General features: G+C 36.7%; 1 protein-coding gene and 1 long non-coding RNA gene across 2 annotated transcripts in view; both read left to right on the top strand.

Annotated features, from left to right (window-relative positions):
* The window catches only part of LOC109076009 (serine protease 27-like), a 536122-nt gene that overhangs the window by 342244 nt on the left and 174391 nt on the right, over positions 1–19487 (top strand). The window lies entirely within an intron of this gene.
* On the top strand, positions 10047–11171 carry LOC122138922. The gene is made up of 3 exons (XR_006155898.1): positions 10047–10123; positions 10955–11016; positions 11145–11171. It is a non-coding gene; the product is annotated as an uncharacterized LOC122138922 (long non-coding RNA).

Genomic DNA, 19487 nt, shown 5'->3' with positions numbered 1-19487 from the left:
AACCAGTAAAACCATTACAAATTATGTGATGTTTTCTATTTTTTTTTCAGTAGGAGATTGAAATAAATGTATTATTGTATGAACTAAAATACTTGAAATCTATAGAAAGAGCAGAATGCAAAATGTGTAATATGACAATAATAAGCATAAACCTAGAATCTAGAAACTTGAAACAACAGAATTATTCAATTTGAGTATTCACATGTCTCTCTGTGTGTGTGTGTGTGTGTGTGTGTGTGTCATGTTAATCAGACTTATCATCTTATAGGCGATTTCATTAACTCTATTTTTGAACTCAATAGGCCTAGATTTTAAAAGTAAACTGAATCGCTGCCGTGTCTTTATGAAAGAATGGAATATTCTTGTCAATGCGGTAGTAATAAATAGCAGTGACCGTTGGCACTAGGGGTGTTCTGGGATATTAATATACTGCTCATAGGCCACATGCTCTATAGCAGGGATGGGAAACTTTGACAGTGAAGAGGGCCAGCATTTTTTCTCCTTTATACCAAGGGGCCAGATTACTAATTCACATTCACACACCTTTTACATAGTCTTACTCAATTTCCTTTTTATTGAAGGAAATTAAAGTAGGCTATATTTAAAGTAGTTTTTAAAAGATTTTATTAACTATAAAACTTGAGCAGTTAAGCTAATTGAGAAGGGAAACTTTGTTGTCAGTTGACAGTAAATTGCATTGTATGTAAATACATCTTTGACCCGCCCCATACTTACTCTGATTGGTTCGATCGTCTTTCATAGACCTACATGAAAGGAAAAATGTGTGTGTAGTTGGTGTAGGATGGAGTATGTTGTTTAAAAAGATAAAAAACTGTGCAGTTTTACAAAGGCTTCATTAAAATGCACAGAAAAAAAAAAAAAAAAATTTGCCTGTAACTCGCCATGTTCCTGAAATGATTGTTTTGCTAAATTAAGCTGGTCTTTAGGCTACAGATGAACATCCAACTACATTAAATAAATTAATTGAGAATAAAATACAAATACAAACATTTTTGAAAATTGTATTATTTCATATCATCAAATTAAAACAAATTAAAAAATCTGATTATTTCAAATCAAATTTTTGTGAAACTTTATTTATGAAAAAGGATGTATCAGCATTGTTCCAATTCAAATATCATGAAAATACAATTATCTTTACTAAAAATCAAATCAAAGACCGTTTCCTGTCTGCTGTGTGCCATTTCAATTTTTGTGAAACTTTATTTTTCTTTACTACATTGCAAAGCATAGACCGTTTCCTCCCCTTTATTTCAGGAAAATATGCTGCTCCTCATCATTTTAAAGTGAAGAAATCGATCAACTTTTATTTCTACTGGCCAGTGATGAACTGTGCATTATAAATTTTAGAATGTCCCAATGATTAATTTGTGAATTCGACTGGTCCAGAAGATTAAACTTGCAGCAACTAACATCTCGTGATTCAATAAATCAGACATAGTGAGTCAAGTTAACAATAAACAACTGTGCATTATAATAAAGGCTTTGTAAAACTGCACAGTATTTTTAGCTTTTTAAACAACATACTCCATCCTACACCAACTACACACACATTTCCTATCATGTATGTCTATGAAAGACGATCGAACCGATCAGGGGTGCGTTTCCCAAAACCATAGTTGCTAACTAAGTAAACAACTTTAGCTGTGTCCCAAAGTTGAGTGTGCACACCAGTGGCGCCCCCCAGAAAATTTTAATAGGGGTGCGAGATGAGGCCACAGTAAATCTTGGGGTGGCACATCAAAAAATAAATAAATAAATAACGGGTTTGCAATATTGACAAAAAAAAATGATATCTCTGTGATTTCTGGGATTTTATCGATAATGAAAATTAGACAACATTTTGCTGTGTGTGTTATTGTGCTGATATCTTTATTTCTAAGTGTGCTGACAGCTGAGGCTTTTTTTTTTTTACCTTTATGCCATTTTTTTCTAAAAGTGTGCACCATCTTTTAAGTCAGACACTTGCATTTGGGCTGTTACCAAGCAAATGCATCAGTATCAACAAAATTGATCTTTGCAATGCAGAGAGAAAACAGAAACTGCATCTTAAGTGCCATTTAGATGTTTTTACACACTGTTTAATGGAGCTCTGAGGGACATGGGATACTTTAACCTGGAGGTTACAAATTAATAAATATGTTTTGATATTTTAAACATAAAACATTGAAAACTGATGTTTGAAATTGTTTAAAAAATGAAATGGTACCTTAAATGTGAAGTTAAACCAGCCAATAGGTGGCAGCGAGTCACTGTTAATAAGTGAGTCATTGCGATTGAACCGAATCATTTAAACGGTTGATTTACATTCAGGAAACGAAACACTGTCATGTTGCTCAGAGACGCAAAACAGTGGCTGTGTTTGGAATGATTTTTGTTTTTAGAAATAGAACGCAAAAACTGAATATGTTGTCTAAAACGTAAAACTCTTGATATTAACTTCTTGTTTATTGAACTGTTGTATAAAATCAATGTCACATTTGCAATTATGCAGACTTCTGGAGAAAAAACGCGTCACTCTTCGTGTGATAGTAACTATATTAAATGATCTAAAATTAATAGATTTAAAATAGATTTAAATTAATAGTGGGCGCCCCTGGTTGGTGGCGCAGTCACCACAATAACCCACCCCTTGGGGGCGCCCCTGTGTGCACACTTCGAAGGCCACGTACTTCGAAGACCAGACCTCCGAAGTGCACGAAGGATCCTCCGAAGTGCGTGAGATGCTCCGCCTTCACAGGATTTCCTAATTCCGTCACCAGGTGTTTCGATTAGCGCTCTGTCGCATAGCAACGGTGAGAGAAGAGCGCTGAGGAGAGGACAGTCCTGCCAGGATAGGTGGAGCCAGACTGCTCGGTTTTGTTTTTATGATTTACTCATAATTGGAGGAGATGGTGATGAACCTCAGGCTTAGCTTAACTTACACCGGTGTAAAACTACACTGGTTTGCTGCGATCTTTGTCGGATTACAACTTTAAATGCAGGTACTGGCTTGATCTTACCTTGAATAATGTAATGATACATATGAAAAACTACAAAATACACATCATAGCAGTTCAAATGCTGACTGATATCTTACAAAGGTGTAATTTTAATGTAGTTTATTGTCTTGACCATATGTAGACAGGTTTGCAACCTGTATTTTTTAGGCAGTTAACCATAAAAGTGAACTGTATTTAAAAAAAATAGAGCATAGTACAGCTTAATGTCCAGCAACTTTAAATTTAATAACCTTTAACATATTTAGAAGTAAACTGCAACATACACAGAAGTGCAGCAGTATTATTAATGTAAAACCATCCTGATGAATTCTTTTTTTCAAGACAATACTGCACATACCTTTACTTTTACTCTCAATACCTTAAGTATATTAGAGTATGCAAGATAATACCTTTTACTTGAAGGATAGTTCAGCCAAAAAATGAAAATTGTGTAATCATTTACTCACCCTTCAGTTGCTCCAGGTTTGGAATTTATATTTTTGGGTGAACTATCCCTTCAGCTAAAGTATGAAATATGACTAGTGGTTTTTTTCCCCAACATGGTATTGGTAGTTACTAAAAGTAGTTTTACTAAAGTATCTCAATATTTCTGGTACTAATTACGTTGTCATAGCCCTAAACAATTTCCCTTTTCTTTCTTTCCCTGAATCAGAGCAGACCTCTGTACTGGCAGGATAAAGCTGAATGTGTAAGTGCTGGACAAGTGTTTAATGGTTTTGTTCTGAGCAGGGAGACCCTGACTGTGCTGCTGGATCTACTGGGAAGTGAAGGGCAACAGTGATGGTGTGCCACGATCCAGAGCCTGGTGTTTTCTCTTCTGTCTGCCAGCAGTACATCATACAGATGGTCTCCAGAGTGTTTGACATGTCCCCTCGTTCCACTGTCCACCGCATTGTCCTTCGAGTCTCTGAGGGGGTGCTGGCCATTCACCAAGAGATTCACCTCCTGAACACATGGAGGCAGGGCCGGGCTCAAACTGATGCTGTTTTCTGATGTTAAACCTAAGCTATGTTGTAAATGGTTGTAAAAAGTACTTTCTATTATGTATAGAACAATTTGTTTTAATGTGTAAAAAAGTATTTACAGGACAAACAAATAAACATATAAAATAATGTTTCGTGAAAAAAAATTATAAGCTACATTAAAATAAATTAATGTACATAAACACTTTCTTTTATTTACGCGTGAATATGCAAAACAAAAAATACAAAATGTACAGAAAGTACTCTTATTTACGAATAAATTACACACAAAAAATGAATAATGTATACAATTTATGCATTTTATTTTTAACTTGCATCACAAAAAATTAACTACAGAAATTAGGTTTGTTTTACTGACAAACTATGACATTTAAAAAATATAAATGAAGAAACTGTAATGTACCCATTTTTTACCACTGTTTTCTCTTGGCTAATGAAGAATGTATTTGTTTGAGTTTGATGTCCTCCCTGTCCACTCGCTCCCTCACCTGTCTCAGGACACTTCACAAATAAACCATGCCTGTTAACAACAAAAACACAAGCTCACTTTCTCCAGAATAGTATTAAAACAAAAGAAAATGAAAACACTTATGAAAACAAAGACAGGTTTGCAATCTTAACATTAGAAATGATAGCAGGACATGCATACAAAATTCTGAAGTGCTTACATGCATAAACAAAGACATCTGAAGTGCCACTACAAAACAACAAAGGGTCTTATTGTCCGTGGGCTTATGTTTGTCTTACTTAAAAAAAAACCTGCCTTTAAACACTTTCGCTAGGTATCTGAGTAAATGAAAACACAATACTTACATTTTAATGTGAAGTCCTCCACAGAACTCTCACCTGCCTCTGAATATAAACAGCTTCGTCATATGCACGCAAGTGATTCTGGGATATGGCAGGGTGCGAAGTGTCCATAAGATGTACACTTCATTTTCCTGGGAAATGAAGGGGCGCATTTGAAGTCGCTTTCGAAACTCGTCAGCATTCGTCGCGCCGCGGTGACGCATTCGCACTTCAAATGCGGTCTTCGGAGTGCGCATTCCTGACTTTGGGACAGCTTACGTCGTGACGCTGTGACGCAATCGCACTTCACATCCGCACTTCGGAGTCCACACACTTCAGTTTGGGACACCCTTCGTCGCGCCACTGTGACGCATTCGCACTTTAAATGCGCACTTCGGAGTCCATGCACCAAAAACCGAAAAGCACAGCTTTAGTCGTGGGTTACATTTCTAATACCCTGTTTAAAACTGATCATCCGAGTGCTTAAACCAAAAAGTGGAGTAACTAAAGAGCAATTTCGGACCGTATAAAGCAGTTTTGGTTTCTTATAAGACAAAATCAGAGGTGCATTAGATCCGCTTTACGGCTCCTATCATTCATCACTTTATCTTGACCTACTTTTTCTTAATGATGAACCAGCAAAAACCTCCACTCCGTTTACTGGTCCCTTGATCCAGACGAGTTCAGAATTCTTCAAGATCTAATTCTTTATTGCAATCAGTTAACTTGTATCATGCCAATTGCTGAAGGAGAATCTTCAGAATAAAATTAGAAAGGATAGTGTTTATATTAAATCACATTGTAGTTGTTGAAACTTTGCTCCTGACGAAAGCACTGTTTTCATTATGTGACTGATTTACCTTTTTATTGCTTGAAAACAGGAGGCACACAATTTTTAAACATAGTCACACATGTAACAAATTAAAATAAAAAGACACATGTGCTAAATGCATACAAAGCACTCAGGTTGTAACAGAATTACATTTTAAATACCTAATTGACATAGAGTAGGTTTTAGTCCAAACGCCTGACGGCATTCAATCAATTCCGCTCTTATTTTAGTTAACAGCGGCGTCTTATAGTAAATTGCAGTTTTAGAAGCATGCTGAGTTTTAAACACGTGATTTTTTTTTGAACAAACGCAGCAAAGCACATGTTTTCGCCCCTAGACGTCATATTTGTCTGCTGTGAACTTAAGTACTTTATATTTGAACTGCTTCTTCCCCGGGAAAAGAAAGACAAAATATCTTAATCGTTCGAAGCCTTAAATGAAAGTTTAGTCCCACTATTGAAGATATGTGCCATTTCTTAGAACAATTCACACACACAGGGTTTTGCTCCCAGTGAGGCCTTTGCTTAGGTAAGAAAAATCAGTCCATATTTTAGATATTCAGACACATTTAAATAGTGTGCAGTATTAATTATATAATAGGAATTATGTGATATTATAAAATTGAAAATGTGTTTACTTTGCATAAAAGCATTAATGATTGGTAACCTAAAAGTAAGAAGGCTTGGTTGCCTTATAAATTTTTTTCTTTCATTTTAAATAAAACGTAAGGCACTGTATAATTTCGCGTTAACACAACATTAAGAGCCTAATTAAAACAAGAAACAATAACCTCCAAATAGATTTAACTGAAAAACATTAAACTCTTAGAATATTTGTCAAAATAAAACGTCCTCACTTATCAACAATATAAATATACGATGTCGGAAAAAAAGAGCTAAATTAAGCTCTCACCAGTGATATTTAAATGGAGTGCTTTTTTTTTTGCTTCTCATATTGAAAATAACTGCTGTCACCGTCCCACCTGTGGGACGCTTGGCGCTCTTTTTTTAGTTGTCCTTTTTCTCTATAAAATCTTTTAGTAATCATCATAAATTATATATCATTTGAAAGCTCAGAAGCCCAAGATTCATCCCGTGAAAACCATTTTGAAATCGGACATTGCGTTACCATGGAAATGGTACTTTAAAATCTTATGGCGGTCTCCTCCCCCTTAGTGGGCAGTGTCAAGTGTCATATTATAAAATGCATTGCGGTCTTTTAGAATCAAAACTTTTTATAATCTTGGCAACAAACATATCATAGGAAAGGTATGAGTCTCAGGATTCCATATTTGGTGGTTATTTTGAGTATTGAAGTAAAATTGACAGAGAAATGTAGGGAAAAATTCATTAAACAAAATCCAAAGGAGTTTTGAATGGCTCCCAGTGGCCTGTTTGTGGTATGATGCCCTAAATAAAATCTCACAGGAAACTCAATTTTTTTCATATCAACTTCAACTTTGGAACAAACTTGTTTAGGACACAAGGCTATAATTTTATATTTTAGAGTAAATCCTGCAATGTTATTTACAGTAATTAAATATAATAAAAATTAATATATGCACATTTTATTTACAGTACATTAAACTTCTATAACTTTTTGATACTTTTTTTTTGAAAAAATTCCAATTTTCTTCTTTAAAAAGAGACCAACCTTAGTTCTATATTCCAAAGTGTTCATAAAATACAACAATTTAAGTTTGGATAGTGCACTTTAATGCCTATTTTAAAAAATGGGTGGGGGGTGACAGTTAAAGGGTTAATTATTAACCCTTGTATCCTTGCATAATAACAATTTCCACAGAAAGCAAATCTTTGGTTAGCTCAAATACACATAAATACTGTACATTCCCTTCTTAAACATGTTGCTTTGGCAGATATTTTCAGCAATGGTCAACAGTCATTACAAGAATCTCTAAAAGACATGGCTACACTCTGGTGAAGGAAGAGGAGAATAAGATCCTGGTGAAAAACGAAGCTGGTGATCAGTTTGTCATTAAAAGTTGAGCGCTAGCCAGGTAAGTTAGACGGTTTAATTATGATGAACTGACCTGAGAGTTAAATGAGGAGAAAGATAAGTTCCTATATAGTCCACGCATAGATATTTTATACTTAAGGGGATAGCTCACCCCAAAATGAAAATTACCCCATGATTTACTAACCCTCAAGCAGCCATCCTAGCTGTACATGACTTTTGCCCCCACTTTTTATTAGGTTGGCCTTAACTACTATGTACTTACATTTAAATTAATGTCATTTGATACAATGCACTTATTGTGTACATGGTTTTAATGTACTTATATTAAATAATAATAATAATAATAATAATACCTGCATGCAATTAATTAATTAATGTAATTATCATTTTACGTTGGTAACGCTTTAGATTACAGCCAGCAATGTACCATGTAATTAAACAGAATTTACAGTGTACCTTTTTGTAACTATAGAGTACCTCCTGTTCCTAGAGTAGTGCTGTTGGTGCACTTGAGGCTTGTGTGTGTGGTTTGAGGCAAGTAGAATAAAAATGTAACTACAACACTTTCCTTAACTACTATGCAAACCTACACCCTTGTTACGACTGTAGTTACAGTGGTACATCAACGGGCTGTGATTCATCGTCATCCCGTGTGTTACCCTCTTGTTAAGTGTAGTATCATAGAATAGTTACACCTTACTTGTAAAATGTAGTTACCAGTAATAAATACTTTAAATTTTGCCAGTGTCATTACCCCCTTATCCCCCAAACATTGCATATTTTTTTACGTTTACATAAACCTACGTACAGCTGTAAGTTACGCTTACGCAGAAAAGTTTTGATGTTTGTTATACGTACATGTTTATTTCAGATAGGTGCCCTTTAGTTATAAAATACTGTCGGTATAAATTGCTTTATAATTTTGCAGGTTATTACTCCCCAAACGTTGCATATTAATCCGCTTATAACCTACGAGTAGGTACCGTGCTGAGGTACTCTAGTTACAAAAATGGGGGTACGCTGTAAATTCTGTTTAATCACACGGTACATTGCTAGCTGTAATCTAAAGTATTACCATTATGTTAATACCATTTTTCTTACAATGCCCCCCACGTCGCATTGCTTCAGATGGCCTATATTAAGCCCTGGAGCCCTGTTGGTACTTTCATGATGGATGGATGCACTTTCTTGTGCTTCAAAATAACAGCCCCCATGAAAGCCCACCCTCACCCGGCATTATGAAGCTTAGAAGTGCCAAGACATGTTTTATGTAACTCAGATTGTGTGCATCTGAAAAAAAAGTCCTTTAAAACAACATTAACCAGTAAACTGTTATTTTCCTCTTTAATTACTGGTAAAGCTGCTTTGAAAACAATATGTACTGAATGAAGTGCTATAATAAATGTAACTTCTATGAGTTCTGTCTGTGTTTAGGACGAATCCAGTTTCCTCTCCACATCTCCATCACTCAACACATCGTCCAGCACACGGAAATTTGGGGGGGGGGGGGGGTATCGAGAACAGGGTGTGTGAGTAGAACAATTCTAAATTCATTCTGTTTCGTCTACATTAGCTGCATTCAGGGATAAATTAATTATTCAATAATGAGTGGTGTTTTAATATCTTTTAAACTGTAATAAATCTGTTTTCAGTTTCTGACTGTCCTGTATCTTGTACTGGAGCACTGTGAAGGGTGGAGATCTCGCTCAGAAAAATCAAAAACAAAAGAAGTAAAACGTTATGTTTTCTGAGAATGCGGTATGGATTGTTGGAGTTAGAGGGAGGGCTTAAACCCATTAGCACAAGCATTATATTCTTCAGAATTACTTAAATATACAAGCAAGTGTACTTGATTAGTTTTGGAGCTAAAAAATGTTGGTTCTCCAGGAGCAGAGATCCATCCATAACTTTAGCATGATTTATTAAACTGGAGCAGTGTTGTCTGACTTTCAAAACCCTATTGAAACATCTGAAGCAGCTAAATCATAGGTCATTATGTTTACTAGAAACAGCCCAGACAGGTATGAATGGAGCATGGAGGCAAATCTCTGTAGTGTGATGACACTCCAAGAGCAGGATTGGAGCAAACCATGATCTTTAAGGATAACTTTTATAGCAACACAACCGTTAATAATGTGCATGCATAAGTTTATCCTTGAGATGTACATCAGAGAACACCTGAAGGAACCAACTTCTACATGTAAAAGCAAGGTGTTTCTCATAATAAACATGCCCTTGTGAAGTATTCATAAAACCATATGTTTTGGTACACAAGTTTTGTTTTTTGCTCGGTATGCACTTTCAGCTGTTTAGACCGCTCTTATAGACAGGTGTGTGCCATTCCAAACAATTTTAAACCTTCTGCTGTCAATACAACTATGGCTCATTTTTAAACAAATAAAATTGGTAAATTCACATTTTACCTGAATTACCAGATTCTGAACTGGATTGTGAAGATCTGCATGGCTTTAAAGTACCTGCATGATCAACAGATCCTGCATAAAAACCTGCGACCCGAGGTAAAGATTTAATTCAGTTCATCTATACACATCATCTAAATGGGAACAAGTGAGCGCTTGGAGCCGATAATTCACCCTAAAGTGGCTCTAAAAATTGCATCTAACCTGGCTTTACCTTTTGATTATTTGTGTAAAAGTTGTAAAGAATGAATATACTGTAAGCAGCAGCATACAAAAACACAGTGGATAGGAGTGCTGCATTAATCCAGAAGAAATAGGATGTAAAATAATCCAGTGGAAACATAAATACAACAACTCATAACCAAAATGGCTTGTTTAACACCAAACCATTTTTCATTCACCCCAACCAAAACGGAAAAGCCTTTTATTGTGTTTTTGGCCATTCATTTTACACAACCGCAGCATTTTGGGGGCCTGAAAATGCAAGCTTTTGAAAGAAGATGCCTCAACTTGTCTCCATGTGTAATGGTAAGCAATACAAATGTGCATTATGTCATGTCTCATGCCTATTACATTTTTTTGTGGGGTATTTCTTGACCAATGACATCACCAGTTACTGACCTGGCAGCAGAATACAGCATTTTTTGGTTGTTTTCCACAAAAGATCTGTGTGAATGGGGATCATTTTGACAATTGTTGTTTTTCTGTTTTTAGTACATGGCTCCATGTAAACATACCCTTAGTAACATTTTGAGACAACAAAAAAATTCGGTGCAGTTTTTCAAGATGCAAAAGTTTATCCAGTGTACTGGAAATGGCAAAATTCCTGAGAATGAAACAGATAGGTCAAAGCTTTGCTAGAAAATACTTTCCACTCATATCACCCATCTCCAAACTTATAACAAACTATATCTGTTTCCCTTATGACAGAGTATATTCTTCACTACATTTGGAACCATCCGTCTTGGAGAGTTTGGAGGGGTCCATCAACGGTATTGTTCAATTCAAAACAGAAACTTGTCAGGAACTCTTCTATGCATAATACCAAAAAAATACATAACAGTACATGTGTGCTTTAATGATCTGTATTCTGTACCATATTTTCCCGTGTGTCTATCAGATCCACTGAAGGACGAACAGCTGGAAAATGACCCTGTCTTCATAGTGTTGGCACCTTAGATTTTGAAATGACAAACCTTATGAGGAACAACGTAAAAAAAAAAAAAAAAAAAACTCTTCTAAGTGTACTGCTGACTTGCTATATCATCATATGTTTCAAACTGAATACTAATACTAAGATCTGTCTATAATACCTTCCACAGTGAAAGATGGAGGCTGTGATGTGTCCATCTATTAGTTGTGCATGCCGAAATGCGCGGTGAGATTTTCCTTTCATCAGAATATTTAAAGAGTTTCAAAAGGTTAAAACAATGATATTCAATTTTATTGCAGGGATTGTAATATAATGTATTAAGAAATATCAATGCAGTCTCAAGACAAAAATGGCATCAGTTACATTAGTTAACCAGTTTAAAGGGGTAAGACACACAAAATTAAAATTCTGTCCATAAACCCTCCTGTCCATTCCACACCTGTACCCTTCATTCACCTTCAGAACAACACATGAAGATATTTTTAATTGGAAATCTGAGTGGGTTTCCTTCCCTCCATAGAGATCCCAGGTGCAACTTACAAAGTCAAGGTCCAGACTCCATGTGTCTCCATGTGACCTCCAGTGGTTTTAACCCTCAGTTTTTATGAGGCGATGCGAGTGCTTTTGTTTTGCACAATACATAAGAATAAATAATACATATTTTTTTTTTTACAAAACGATATCCAGCATGTTCACGGTAACCAAACTCCCTGGCTGCTCTCGCTCTATCTCTGTACTGCTTGTACAACAATGGTGTTTGCTCCCTTTAATTGTTTTTGTCTCAGTGGGAATACACTTTTGGGAATACAAAATATTTTGGACAAACTGATTCTTAATTTTTATCCCCATTTAGTTTCCTGCAATACTCCACAAGTTGTAGAATGTTAAAAAGATACTCACATCCTCCCATGAAGCTCCATTCCTGAGACCTTCTCTGAGGATCTGCGTCAGCTGGTAGCAAACACACTTCCAGCCCTATCCGGCGGAATCGCCCGTCCTGTAAGCGATGTATCTTGACCAGACCTTTCCATCAGTTTAAATATCTTTTTGAACAAATGTGGAGTCACCTTATTAAAATATTAATTGTTCATAGAATTTGCTTTAAAAAGTACACATTGACACACATTGGGAAAAACACTGAACATGCAAAAATTAGATTTTGATGAAATTTGCTTTTTTTTCAGAACTTGCAAACTATTAAGAGACTTTATAGGATGCCTAGAGGAACTAAGAAGCCTGGCTGATGAATTCTGGGAAAGAGTCCATTTCAGAACACAACTGTAGGCACAGTCTCACAGGAGGTGTCCTAGGACTGGGACTGGAGGGATTGCATCTGTAGCTGGACTGTATTCTCTCTCCGTTACACTCAGGTTGCACTCGGAGCATCTCTGGTAGTAAACAGGGGTTGGGAATCGGGAATCGGTGCGGCAGTAGCGGGAGGAGTAAACAGCGGTGTGCCAGCAACATAACACACATGGGGTTAACCAGCAAAAAACCGGCAAAAGATCAAAATGCTCATAAAAGCAGTTTCCAAGAAAAAATCACCTCCACAGTTTGCTGCATACAAAACATCCAAATAGCTGTGGAAACTTTAGAAAGACAGTTTGTTTCACAAGTGATGAGTCTTTTTCCAGTGCACAACCTGGGGCAAATGCTGCGAGCAGTCGGACTTGGGACGAGGACTGGGAGGCTTCCGGAGCTTCTTCCGTTTAATTAAAGTCGTAAATGTTGGGAATTTTGCAGCTCAGGCTAGCGAAAGCTGTTTCGTGTGGCTGAAAACAGTTACTGGAGTTTTGTCTGCACTTTTTTGTAGATCTGTTGACGCTTCTTTGTTTTTCTCGCTCACTCAGAGAAATTCACAAACATCCCGACCAAGATTACGCTTTAGAGAGAGAGTCAACGAAAATCTCTGAAATCTAACCAGCAACCAAAGCTCTGGGTCGACCATGAACAGACATCCAAATCCAACAGCGACACACAACAAACGGCCCGCCTTCAAACACTCAACAGGCAGGAAGAGCTGAAGTCCGATCGTGAGACCATGAAAATTTTGATGACAAAAATAAAGGAGAACGAACAGAGGAGCTTCAAGATGAATTCTGGATATCTCTATACGAGATGCACTGCAGCCAAACTCTGACCGCCTGCCAAACAATAGCCCCTTTCACACTGTGATTTCCGAGAAAAAAATACACGGGTAAGGACTCGGCTAATTGTCGTCCCGGGCCAATGTGTTCCGCGTGCCCCCGCGAAACGTACGATTTTGGACCTTCGATTATCTCACGATCTGGAACGATTTCCTTGCGCAACAATACACGGGTATAATGAGACCGCTCCGGCAATTGTTCCGGGCCATAGATTGTGCACCTTGACAGTGCCAGTGAATTAACCACAGAATATGATATGGTGCCTGTGTTCACACTACCACCCCGTATAGTAAATAGGTCTCCGTAATGACGCGTGATCGGGAACATCCGGATGTGATGTTGGTATGCACGAATCGAAAAACGCTCAGGCACGATAACTTTCCTTTAAGATAGGCGAACGAGCTCAGATGTCAACCCGGATGTCGTGACGGAAGGACACTACTCGAGAACTCCCTGCTGCATCCAGTTCTGCCACCTACTTTGAGTTTTCCGGGACACATACTAACCTGGTTGATCCTGCCTTCAAAACATCCATGGTAAAAGAGGTCGCACGATAACGTGCGTATCAATACATACCGGGACGGTTTGCGTTCCCATCACAAAACGTGATCCGGTGTTCCATGAGACTATCGAGTACCCCCCGTCGAAAGCAGGTTCCGCTTAGGACCTTGATGTTGATCCATTGGTCAACACAAAAACTGTTTATATGGGTATTATTTTTAGCGCCTGGATTACATATCTGCAAAATCCAACTCTTTTGATATGTATGTGCGTTTGAACAATGTTTTATAATGCCCATTGTAGATGTCTTTTAAATTACTGTTTCAATCCATCCTAGTATTATAACGAAGCTATAGGTGTGAACAAACATTTCTCATTTTTATTTTGTTTATTTTTACAGGATTACTATATTCTGTATGTGCTTGTCTCCAAAATTATTTTAGCGTGAAAAAAAAAGCTACCAGCTCGATAGCCATTGTTTAACAACAAGCTTATGCGACAACTTTTGATCAGGCATTTAAAAACGAGCATTACTCTCTTGGTCCTAAGAGGACCAAATTTCGAGGGGGGACTCCGATTTCTCATGACACCGGCAATGTCCCTGCAATTTTTCCGGGTCGAATGTGCAGTGTGAAAGGGGCTAATGACAGCAAAACTTGTTAGTAAAGTTCTCCAGTCATAGATTAATTATAGTCACAGCAAACGCTTTTAGGGGTGATGAATATGTATCCTATTCTGGATTTATTCTGTATATTCTGGATTTTTATGCATTTATTACATCTAAATTAATATTGCTGGTTTCAATAATGCTTAGAAACTTTTTGAGAAGCAATAAAGCAAGTTTGCTGCACTTCCATTTAATTATCTTAAGAATGTATGTTAGGACTCTCTTGCCTTAATTTTCTAGATGTTTTACAAATCAGAAAACATAAGCATTATTTTTTTTTTCTTTATAGAAAGTGGCTGCTTATTGTAATTTCTTCCTTACAGAAATAAATATATCAGAAAGTCCCAAATCTTGATTTTGCTTTTTTTGATTTACGTTATTTTTGACAGGCCTATTATTAGGAAAGCCAAACCAAAAACAAAAACAAAAAAAAAGGAAGCTGACGGGGGGACAGACCATAAAAAGAGGAAAACTGGACACAACCATTCTATGAATGTCACACAAAGCTGTTGGCAAAATGAAGAGAGCTACAATATACAACAAACACACACTTGGAAGAAAAATCATGATTATCGTTTTAATTGCCTTTGAAATAAACAGATGAGCAATATTCGTGTAGTGGTTATGACTGTTTGGTTAATAACTTTATTTTACGTGGGATAGTCGTTCGGCCTAATGGTATAGAGTAGGAGTCAAGCTAAGAGTCGGTACTTTACAGGCTAATCCGAGAAAGAGTTAGTGAGTCGAGTAATTTTTTGGCGCCTGGCACCGGAATGTGGGTGGGCGCCTCCGGTTGATGAGTGCCTGACAGATTTCTCTCTCCACCTTCACACTACCATGACTTACGGTGCCATGTTCTGAGCCAATGGCATCGAACGCCCCAACTGCTCCCCGGGCGCCGCCTCGGCAATAAAATTGGCTTGACCCGGTGACTGCTTCCGGGTTTTGCCACTATGCGCTCAAGTAGAGTGTTGTGTTCACAGTGTGTGTGTCGTGTTCACTGCTCTGGTGTGTGTGCAATTCAGGTCCCCGCGGATGGGTTAAATGCAGAGCGACTAATTCTGAGTATGTGCCTGTGTCACGCATGACTTGGCTGAATGTCACGTTCACTTTCACTTTCACTTTTCCACTTTTGTCTCACAGTTTTAAGTAGATCAGTACAAGTAATTATTATTAATACAGTTACATGGTGTAATCATTTAGCAGAAGCTTTTATGCACAAAGGACTTAAACAGACGACAATAGATAGATAGCAGTATCATCAAAACCACAAAAAAGCGAGCATCTAATTAAGTTAAAACCCCCCTCTTAGTAACCACCACCCCCGCCTATTTCCCCACGGATGATAAAGGAGCACCCCTTGGTCCTCGTTGTAACTGTAAGGGAGAGCAGTACCTCCAGATCTCCAGTTGAGCTGATAGTACTGGGTTCGTCAAATCCCTGACCCCCTGGCACACACGCCCACCGTCACAATAACATTTTTCTCTACGAAAGTTGAATACCATGTTGTTGAGCGATACGACAACCTTTTATTTATTGATTGGATGTTGAGAAAGGGAGATTCGGATGTTCTAATTAACTAATTCTTTGGGGTCAAGGGTGTGTTTTTGTTTTTTGTTATGATTCCCGGAGTCTTAATAAGGAAGCGCTCCTAGTTTGCACCACCCCCGGTTTCGGGTCGAATAGTCCGTAATAACAACGACCGGAATCTATTTTTATTGTTTAATAGTAGACGCCCTATGGATCTCCCATGACTCTCTGGACCCAGACTCTTTAGGCTATCTTAGATGGATAGGGTCTCACATAAATGTTGTGGTTTAGATGCTTTAACAGATTTTATACAATTCTTCCTCTACCTATAGTTAGAGAATGAGTGGAATCCTGGGCATCAGTGGGGATGTGTATGTGAATAGTCAGCTGATGCCTGCATGGTTTCAATTTTAATCTCTAATAGTTCAACTTTAGAAGTACAGTAAAGTAGTTATTAAAGTCATCACTGCTGTCGAGCGTGATTGTTGGTGGATTACATGGCTCACAAAACGCTGCATGCTTTTTATTTTCGTTAATTAGCCACGTATTGTACATAAATACCTCTGGGGTTATGTTTGTTTTGGAGCCCCCCTTTCTTCTAAAAAGACGAAAAGTAATCAGATCTAGCTGTTTTTAATGCTTTTCTGTTTAGGATAGGTTACTTCCCGCCCGCCAAGCAATACCGATAAAATAACCTCTAGTTTTGTTACCTCATGAGAGTGGCAGAATGTCAAATTATTTATTTCTATTGGAAGCTGTAAATAGCAAATGGAATTGTTGTATGTCTGGAAACGTCTGGTCGCTGGGACACTTGGGTTAATATTACTGTAGTATATAATATGCATGTCCTTGTATAGAGGCATATAATTGCATGGGCTTTGTTGCGGTTCTGCCTTGTCACTTTCCTTTTTTTTTCTTTTTTTTTTTGTTTTTTTTTCCCCCCACCTCCTGCTTGTGTTGTTTTTTTTTTTTTTCTTTTTTTTTTTTTTTTTTCAGAAGGTGGAGCTCAGGATCAAATGCTATCTGGGAATTTTTTACAATTACAACGTATAGATATTAATTAAATAATTAGTATTTTGGCGCAGTCTTGTAAATAATGATAAATATTTATCTTATCTTATAACTATGTTTTTAATACTTCGTTTGACTATTTGTATGTTAAACACTTTAAGCTATAGGCACACAGTCTAACTTAAAAAGCAAAATTTTTAATTAATTAAACTTTGGTACAGTGTTGGATCGCAAAAGCTAGATTAATAAACTCAGTTTTTTTTCAGCTCCTTCTTTGATTGTTTTGATGCTCATCTGCACTTGTAGGTGACCTCTAATATGAAGAATTAACCCGCCAGACTCCAGAATCTCATTAAGGTGTTATCTGACGGCAATGGTGTGGTTTTTAATATGCACACACACAACTACATCAAATAACTTCAGGAACGCTTTGCAGACAAACGTAAAATGAATTTGAAGCAGATTACTTCATGAAAATAGTACTAGTCACCCCTCTGACAACCCGTGATGCCACACAATGAGTGATGACTGACTTTAAAATGTTGATGGTCACATGAAGAGAGACAGTAGAACGTCTACAGAAAGCCTTAATTTATCTATATTGTTGGGTGGGGAAAACTTGGTGTTGATATGATCGACCCTGGCGTTTATGAGAGTCACGCACGTAGCAGCAAAGCAATTAGGTTCAATGGAGGCGAAAAAGTGCTGAAAAAGGAAAAATGACCTACGAAGAGACAAATAAATAAATAACTGGGCTAGCTTCCTCGAATTGAAATATGTATACTCTAGATTTTACTTAAACAAGGCGAATCTTGGTTTGAGGTACAGTGAGCTGAGAATAAACTTATGTATTCTGCTACGATGTCCGGGTAGTGCACAGAAGAGCCTAGTGTTCGATTGTAGTCTTATTTAAATTATTTAAAACTTACTACTTTGTGATTTGTTCTTTTTTCCCCTCTGCCGAAACAACTCCGACAAACATTGCCAAAGTTAGAAAAGTGAATTGCTGACAGTATGGTTGATATGTAAGTAAGAAAGGAAAATAAAAAAAAAGTAGTGTGACAATGTTATGTAGTCGTAGTTGTTGAGGGGTTGTGTGTGGGATGTTGTAGGAGTCTGGTGTGTGAGTTGTGCGTGAGTGTGTGTCTGTGTGTGTGTGTGTGAGTGTATATATCTGTACGGATAAGATAAGCCACCTTTGAGTCTTTCATCAGACCAGATGTTTGTAATGAGGGCAACTGTAATCATACACTCTAAATAAATATCATCACATCTATCCATTCTCATTAATGTGTTGAAATATGTTATTATAAAAGTGTAGTTAAATTCAAATGCCTGTACTTATCATAATATTTTGCACATAATGCAAGGAGGGGAATTTTAAATTAAATGTTTCAATAATTTTGGGGGTGACAGCATTGTCGTCTTTAGTTCACCAATACTATCACGATCCGTAAAGTCCGAGAAATTTGCTGAGGAAACCGGCTCTTGTTTGCTTCTTATTGACACAACGTACAACATCCTTTACGATTTACTTTAGGACTTAAGTCCAAAGCTTTCTTTAGAGGCATTTCTGAGCGTGGTTTTACACAGCCCTGCCAGCAGCGATTGGTGAAGTATTAATTTTAGTATTTATACAAGTTATTTAGATCGTTGGGGTAGGCACTAACTTTTGGACATTCATTTTAAAAAAAAAAAAAACAAAAAAAAAAAAAAAAAAGAAAAAAAAAAAAAAAAAAAAAAAAAAAAAAAAAAAAAAAGAAAAAAAAAAAGGAAAAAGCAAAAAAAAAAAAAAAAAAAAAAAAATACAAAAAAAAGAAAAAAAAAAAATCAAAAAAAAAAAAGCAACCAAAAAAAAAAAAAAAACTTTTTATTAATGTCAACATCTTATAGGTGAAAACTGCATATTCATTCGACAACCAAAAATTTAAAAGAATTGCTCACAATTTTCATTCAATTTTCAAGTACTTTTTAAAAAGATGAATCTGCCTATGTTTTTCCGCTATCATTTGATTATTACCACCCATTTTTCTTTGATAATACATTTTATTTTTAAATACGAAGAAATCCAGAATAAACAAAATCCCAAATTTAACTATACACCAAGCAATTTCACGCAAGAACGACTGGGAAAATATCCAAAGTAAATTTATGGTACAGTACACCACTTTTGAAAATTAATCAAAAACCACAATTTTTATTTACTTTTTTTATTTATTTATGTATTGTTTTTTAGGAAGCCAAAGTCGGTGTGATGTGGAAAAAAAACTTGTCGTTTTGGTTTTAGTTGCAGGTCACAATTGTGACCCGGGGGATAATGGTGGGTGTTACTGAACAATAAACCAGAGTTCTTGCACGTCATAAATATGGTTAGATAATTTAGCCCAGCTAATTTAAAACTGTTTGATCACATTCTTAGCGGTTACTATATGCAGGAAAAAAAAAAAAAAAAAA

Source organism: Cyprinus carpio, chromosome A3, assembly GCF_018340385.1.
Source record: "Cyprinus carpio isolate SPL01 chromosome A3, ASM1834038v1, whole genome shotgun sequence".
Classification (NCBI taxonomy): Eukaryota; Metazoa; Chordata; class Actinopteri; order Cypriniformes; family Cyprinidae; genus Cyprinus; species Cyprinus carpio.
Note: the sequence above shows the minus strand (reverse complement) of the source record. Positions and strands in the feature narration are given on the sequence as shown.